The following is an 8,266-nucleotide window of genomic DNA, read 5'->3' on the forward strand; positions in this document are numbered from 1 at the left end:
TTGCAACCATTCTCCCTCGTGGCGAGCGTTGGTAATGCTACGCAAGCGTGTGCACGGTGTAGACGCAAACGAGTCTGGAACTCATTATTTTGGAGTGTATCTACATGACTTCAACACGCATTTTGTTATAAGTACTAGTAGCAGTGTTTTGATGGAAAACAAACGTCGTGCAAAGTAGTGACCTTGACGAGTTTGGACGGTGCGAGATCCGTGCGGATGAATTTACAGCACTTAACTCACCAGTCCCAAACAATATTTTGCGTGAAGTTACACCAATGCACGTGTTATCCCCACATGCGATAACGGGCAATCTCGTCCTCGAGCCTCAATTGCGGAGCCGTGTTTGGTCTTAAATAACTCTATCAAGGATTCTAGCTGGCAACTTTCGCTGTTTTTGATTGCTGGATAGCATACCTTCAGCGTGCAGTGAAGAAATGTGGCGTACAACTTTTATTATTTCGCCACCTTAAACGGTGAATCCAAGACCAATTTTATTACATCGCGTTCAAGGAATTCGTTATGAACGTGTTTAATGTCTCTGTCTACTTTTTTCTGCCTAGCTTCCACTGTAACATCCACGTAGATATTTTTTTAGACAAAACCCCCGAAACTGGGGGAAGGAAGGACAACACAACACGAAGCACATGCATTGTGCAGACATTTTTGTTTATTTCAGCTCTTGTCGTGCGATTATATATACTGTATATCTCAAAAGACAAGTGTTGAAACTCATGAGCAGCGCAGTAAGATATAATTAATGTAATTGAGTTCATGCAAATGCAAAGCACATAAATAGTAAATATGGGTAGAGCCCAACTTTGTTGTAATTTAATTGAACTGCCACATGTTATATGAATACAGTTTGTGTATTCATGGTAGTGAAGATAAGAAAGTGTCTTGGATAAGACAACGCAGATTTTTTTTTGATTTTTTATTCAAGATCTTTTTAGGAAGTAATCAATGTTGCAGTCGAACAAGTCATCCCACAGGAGATTAGGAGAATATGCTTAAAATAAAGGATAACACAAAAAGAAACAGCTACTAGGGTGAGCTAGAGGGGGATGTGTGCTCATTGCCTACTTCGCTCCATTTTAGTAATCCAGGATGGTAGTGTGAAGAAGAGCACCCACAGCATGACTTCCAGCCTACTATGCCAAAGCAGAAAATGAGCACACCATACCCCCCCAGCCCACTCACCAGCACTCTTACAGTAGAGAAGACGCCATGAATGTTTTTCTTGCATGTGATCAAGTCCTTGTCTTTCTCTTCATATAAGTGTGTCCTCCCTTTCTCCTATTAGCACTTCAAAAAGATAAAGATGTCCATGGTGGTTGTGTTTCCAATTTTGTGAGTGCCGAGATACTGGTTTTCTGGTGTTTATCGGAAGACCAACGACTGTGTCACTGCCAAACAGGGATGGAAACGCTAAATAAAAATTCTCCGAGCGTTGGAACTGAAAATTCCTCCGAAATCAACGACGTCTCGCGAGTGCAACGGCCACTGACGCACTCAGCACGAACCCCAGCATCCATTGCCGATGATAACAAAAGTGCCAACTCAACCGGCGATGACCAGCAACCGACCTGAATGGCGATGATGATGAGAACTTTCAGTGACAGAGAAGTGGCTTTTGCGGCGATTGTGAGGCGAGCCGACAGGGAAACGACAACACCAGAAAGATGGTTGACCCTGGTTATCAAGCGAAGTAAAGGACCACATGGACGGATGCCCAATGGTTGGTGGCCAGAAATAACAATCAAGTATAATCGGAAGCATAACCAGAATGTAACGTCGACAACGATGAAAAACAAGCATACCCAGTGCAAAAATCAACAACAGCCTACTCAATCGGGCAGTGGTCAGGCGGCCGAAGAAAGAGAATGGCCGTTGCCAGCGACCATAACAAACAGCAAACTGTACACCAATATAAAGAATCTGCTGGCCAGTAACATTGAGCTGTCCCTTAATCACCGAACTGACTGAAAGACAACAAGAAAGGTATACAGTCAGGAAGTAAACTATCAGGTCATCGGGATCGAGCTGGAAAAGAAGGTGAATATTCTAGCAGAGCTGAATGATTTGATCTGCGCTTGCCAGCTGTTATATGAGGAGGTGACAAAAGGAAGTTGAACTGAAAGGAGGCCATTAAAATAAAGATAAAGGAGCTCAGTCAACAACTGCAAATTGTCACCAGTCAAACAGAACAAGGCTCCCTCGAGAGCATTAAAACGAATTTACAAAGGCAACCAGTACCACTCTAACAACAAGGACCAGTTGAAGAAGCTTGAGGACCAGATCGAAGAGGAAAGGGCAGTCTTTCACAAAAAACCGGTCACTGCGGCAAACCAAATTGAGTATCGGAAAACGAACAAGCTGTTCGAGCTCAATCGGTCTGCCTTCTACCGGAAACTTGATGAAGACCAGAAGGAGATGGACGAGAACACTGATGTTGATTAGGTGATTACTTTCTAGCGAGGAATCTGGGCAACCGATGACGAAGAAGGGGAGCACCAAGAATTGACCTATTGGACCCAGGGGAGGTGTACATGACTGCGGTGTACATGGCTGGACGGAGGAGCCTGCTGCCAGGAATGAGGGAACCGCACCTGAGTAGCAAGCAAAGAGCACAGCCAGCATCAGCCCTACCGGTCACTTCTACACACGACTGTCATTCGTTCAGGGAAATGCCTTACCCTTCGAGGCACTCGCCCCCTGCGGTGTACCTGGCTGGAAGAAGGAGCCTGCTGCCAGGGACGAGGGAACCGCACCTGAGTAGCGAGCAAAGAGCACAGCCAGCGTCAGTCCTGTCGTTCACTTCTACACACGGCTGTCATTTGTACTTTTATAAGGAATGCTCATAATAGTGGAGGGAGTTGCTCCCTGCAGCATTAATCGAGAATGGGCGTAAAGTACTTATATGTTCTGTGTGTAATTTCATGCAAAAGCAATATTGCACCCTTTGGCATTGACTTATTTTGTTTAAGCACAGAGCGCTGACCAACAGTTCTTATTAGGATGGAGCCTAACATGTTCGATTTTTGTATCGAGACTTGCAGTGAACCTGAAAATTTTGAAGGCACAAAATGAAACCCCACAATATGGTGCATGCAGCAGACATTTGTATGGCAGAGTAGTCAGTGGTCACAGAAATGCATTTGTTTTGAGAGGGACCAATAGAGACAAAAAGAAAGAAATTGTTGTCGTCCTGCCACCAATAGACCCACCTCACCAAGCGTTCTGCGCATGCATGAAGCCGCCATAACTTTAGTTCACAATAGGTAGACGGTGGTGCCCGAAACGGCTTGTGCTGTCTCACGCGCAGAGTTCCAGTGTTTCGGGCACGTGCAGAAAGACTGAAGTTCCCTCAATGCATTGCGACAGCGATGGCGCGTAGTCGAACTGGCTGGTGAGATTGGTCTATGGCATGCATTTTGTACGCCTCACCCCACTGGTGTTAAGGATGGTTCTGACCTAACATAGTGCGACACTGTTAATGCAAACAAGGGATGAAAAATGTTCATATGGGGCACAAAGTTGCACCCTATTATTTGGTGCCAGCATTTACTAATTCAAAGTAAAATGCAAAGAGTGCCGCAGTTGTACTCGCACTAACAATGTCATGCAGTATTTGTGTCTGGCCATCATGTTACTCAGCAACTGCAGCATCCGCATTGGGCAGAAACTCCCAGTCGCAGCTTTGCATCTTGCTGGAGTGGGCGGCTGTGAGTATGGGCAAGGCTCGTGCTGAAGCCGGGAATTTTATCAGCAGGCAGTTAAATTCCACTCACGCTGTTCATTACAGCAGGGACCAGGGGCGGATTTAGATGGGGGGTCCGGATGTCCTGACCCCCCTCTTGATTTTTGCATGTGTAAAATTTAGGACGTGAAACGAGGGGGAGGGGGTTCCTAAACGTATTGTACGCTGACCAACACCTGACTCCCCCCCCTTTCAGGAAATGTTTGCACCCGCTCCTGGCAGGGACGCATGTATAATGCATATCAACACTTACCCAAAGCACAGAAGAGCATGCTGATATAAATTCCAATACTCTTTTTATGATGTCCTGGGTACATACTGCACATATACGCATGGCAGGATAGTCAATTGTTGCAGGAATGCCCAAGAAAGCACATAGCACATTTGAGATGGGCAAGTACAGACCGAAAAAGAAGGAACGGAAGAATTAGCCCAGAGTATGCCTGGCACACGCTCGAGTTAAGGATGATTGTGACTGCATGTCGCTGCGTGTGCCCGGCTACTAAATGCTGGAATTGCGTGTGACTCACCAACTGGAGGGCCCGCCTGAGGCACAGACTCCAGGTCGCAGTTTTGCACTTTGCTGGATTGTGCCTCTGTGTGCGTGGGCAAGGCTTGTGCTGAGATTGTAAACTTTGTCAGTATGCAGTTCAATGCTACTTGCATTAATTCATCACCTTGGACAAGCATAGTCTCAATAATCTGTGAAGGAGGAAATACGACACCTGTGAGAGCAGCAGTTGAATTCAGAGATGGAACCGTCTGGATGCTGTCTTCCTCCTGCATTGGCTCCCCTGCTTAAAATAGGTAGCACTTTAATACCAAATCTAACAACCAAGTGACTGCAAATTCAATATCTCTGACTGTGTCAACTTACCTTGGATATTTCCCTTTCTCGCGGTGGTCTTCGAACTGGCTTTGGCAGCCTATGGCTAAACTTGGTGGGGACAGCGTCTGGTTTAAGTTTTTTGATGCCATGGCTCTGCCAGATCCGAGGTTCAAACTGATCCGGTGCAAAATGGTCCTGTCGAGAATCAACAGGGCTAACTCGCAATTCACGGGACAGTGCACTGAGAACACTAAAAAATTCAACTTTGTTTGGAGGTAGAGAGCGTCACACTGTTAGTACAGAAGAGTGATCGCCGCTTTTTTCTCTAGCGGAATCAAAAATTCGTCATCAAAACTCCTAGTGCGGTGGGAAGGGCTCATTTGGGACGCTAACCTAAGCGGTAAAATTTGGTGCAAAGCAACACTCCATGGAAGTAAAATACGTAGAGACACCGGTGCTCTGTTCGCGCCAACAGTGTCGCGCATTGTACGCCCTCCCCGGGCGCGAACAGTACGAGCTGGAACACCCGATCCAACCTTCTTCTGCGACTCCCACAAGCTCCATTATTCCTCAACTTCGCTTTCTATTCTTAGTTCGGACCACAGCTCTCTCAAAAACAAATGGTAAGCCAAAGAAGCATGAAAGGCGTTTTCGGCTCATATTGTCCTCGGTAGTAGCTTTTCGTGTTTCCTAGAGGTTCACTGCGAGACACAGCTGAAGCGGCCAATCGGCAGCTTCATCCATTCATATCGTGTCCCTTAAAAACTCAGACTACGCGAAAAACTTTGCCGGCGAACAACCGGGTTTTCTAGTGAAAAACAACAGGCTAGAACGGCAGAGCACCGAGGCCGCATTTCAGCTGAGACCGAGTTCGGCAGTCAGGCGCGTCAGGAAAAACGTTGCATGTGTACCTATGTGAACGTCTGTGGAAGAGGTAACTAGCCCAGAAATGCTCACCTCACAAAGCTTGCTTCTTCTGGTAGGGACGAAGTTTTTCCTCCCAATCATGTGGAGCCATGCCTTCTGCCTCTTCAGATCGGCTTTCCGAAGCGGAAAGGCGAACAACTTTTTTCCACTACCAGAACTCTGGCTGCACGCAAAAGCGCAACACCCCGTCATCTAACACAAACGCTTACTGCTTCACTTGCCTCATTACGGTCCAGAAACACCAGGAGGTCGAGCTAAAGTCGTCGGCGGGTATCACGAAACACGGGAGCGGACGGAGCAGCCGAGCACCTTGGAAGCAAATGGCGGACGGAAGTGGCGACAATTCCGGAAATCACGTGACATCGCTCTCCTCCAATAGAAACAGATGTCGGCGCGGCAAAGAATGACGGTACTTGTAAAACGCAGTGAAAAAACATCGAGGAACTTTACCTCAGTGTCGACAGCAGCGCCACCGCTGCATCCTGACCGGCTGCTCTCTCCGTCGCACCGCGATTCTGACACCTCCCCCTTCTACCCACCGTAGTGTTGGTTTGAGCGTGCTATGATTTCAGGCTTCCACCATGCCCATTACAAACACCATCGAACTTGCTGTTCACAAGGTAATGACGTCACGAAAGGTAACCTAACGAGGGCGCCACCGAAACATCTCGCCGCGGCGCTAATACACGAACTCAACTCTGTGACGTCACGGCGCGGTGGTGGCGCGTCGGTGGCACTTCCGGTCTGGGGCTGTGGGCAGAAGTCCCAATGCCAGACGTGTATTTTTGCGTTGTTTTGAAAGGAACCAGACAAAAACCTGCTTTTTCGTCAAAACGCTGCGACTGGGGTCGTACCAAAAGTGTCGAGAAAGGTTTGAAGGTCAGTTTTCACGTGCTCGGTTCGTCCGAGAATCTGGATATGTGCCATGAAAAAGGAAAAGCAGACGCCGTCGGACGACGATTGCTTGGGCGGGAAGCACTTTGAGTTGAATTCACGGATACTTGTGGCCGTCAGATTTATTTGTTTTGTTCCAACATGGACGCCAGAAAACCGTCAAGCTGTGCGGACCACCTGCGGACTACGTTCAGTGCGTCTTCAAGTTCAAACGGCCGCCTGATCGTTCAAACTGTCGTCTGCTCTTTCAAACGTTTCTGCTTGTCGTCTGCTCTCTTAGACGACGCCGGCCCATAGACCAAATGTTGGCCCGGTACTTTGCGATAAGAAGTAAGTGCAGGCCACAAAAGACTTAAATTTGAAAGTTGGTAAGCAGGCTCGATGTAAACAGTAGATGCAACCCAGGCGAAAATTTCTAACTGGTCCCAGTTGTAGTTGGTCCCTGTTGCAGTTGGTCCCCGTTGCAGTTGGTTCCAGTTGCAAATGCGTGCTCCCAGTTGCAGCTCGAAACCCTGATAGTGATATTGACAAACAACAGAAACGTAAAAAGACAGATTTGAAACTTTATTAAATCAACCAGAAAAAAAAATACAATATAAGAAAATTCGCTTCCACGTATGAGTGCTGAAAACATTTGCAAAAAAAAAAACGATTTTTTTTTCTTTGACAATTAAGTATTGGAAACTAAGGACGAGTTCCGGGATCTTTGTTGTTGTTTGCGTTGAGCTGTCTTCTTTCTGCCTTGCTACAGTCTTGGTATCTTTTCTGTGAGAATCGGCGTCAGGTTGTGGAGCACCGCTCCCACGTCGACTTCATTTTTCTTGCCCCAGTGGGACACCGTTGCTGTATATAAAAAAGAAAAATGTTATGAGACGTTAACATCTCGTGTATAGAAACTTACCTTCTACGACCTCTACTTTCTCTGGGGTCAAGGCAGGTTTTGGGGCTTCTCCTGATTTCTTCTTATTTGGGGCCAGGACCCCTTTGACGCTCCGTTCAGCTAGCACAGCGTGTCCAAAGCGCCTGTGCTGTGTCTTTAGCCACGACTGTTGCGCTTTTATTCATCATAGTTTTTCTCGCTTGAACCTTATTAATAATTATCTCCTTTTGGAGGTGTAGCTGCAACAAACAAAATGTGAATCTTTTACATCACAAAAACAATAAAAACTCCAGGTCACTCCCCAGAGGTTGCTTATGACACAGGTTATCCAGGGTTCAAAATGTGCGTCTTTTACTCTGAGGTCGAAATGCAACTATAATCGTACCACAAAGAATGAATGCAACTGAACAGCAAGATTGAATGGGTATGCATTTTTGTGAGGCAGTGCTAGCTTCGTAAATGTGGACTGCACGATGCATAATATTTCTCCCTGTATTGACCTATGAGCCGATAGTATCTGAAAATAAATGGCAGACATAGGCATGAACTATAGCATGATACTTTTTATTGAATACCACTGAATTTTGCTAGTCATGACTGAACATCTTTTAGTTGAGCTTGTAAATGTCATAAATACTATTTTTTTCAAACAATGAAAGAACCACTCACAGAACCATTGGTCGTGTAGCTGAAATCCTCCAGGCTCTCATCAACGGATTCTGAAATAAATTTAGAGTTTTAGAAGTGTGTGGCATCTCTATATCATGATATGAAACTTTGATGAAAAAAAATTGAGTCTTCAGAAAATTTTGAACACGGTATGTTTTGCAAGTTGTGTTTATTTGAGGCAGATGAGGTACTTCTGCTAATTTTCACTGCTCCAAACTTTGAGATCACTTTTAGACAGAGATATGCCGTATTCATAGACAACGAAAATGTTTCGACGGCTGTCCCATAGTGTGCTTTATTACGTCCTATG

The 8,266-nt window shown here is 46.0% G+C and overlaps 1 pseudogene; it reads right to left on the reverse strand.

The window, feature by feature from the left end:
• Positions 1–3,010: 3,010 nt before the first annotated feature.
• On the reverse strand, positions 3,011–5,776 carry LOC115330686 (annotated as a pseudogene).
• Positions 5,777–8,266: the final 2,490 nt, after the last annotated feature.

The sequence above is a fragment of the Ixodes scapularis genome, unplaced genomic scaffold (genome assembly GCF_016920785.2).
Source record: "Ixodes scapularis isolate PalLabHiFi unplaced genomic scaffold, ASM1692078v2 PGA_scaffold3__209_contigs__length_174095766, whole genome shotgun sequence".
In the NCBI taxonomy this organism is placed as follows: domain Eukaryota; kingdom Metazoa; phylum Arthropoda; class Arachnida; order Ixodida; family Ixodidae; genus Ixodes; species Ixodes scapularis.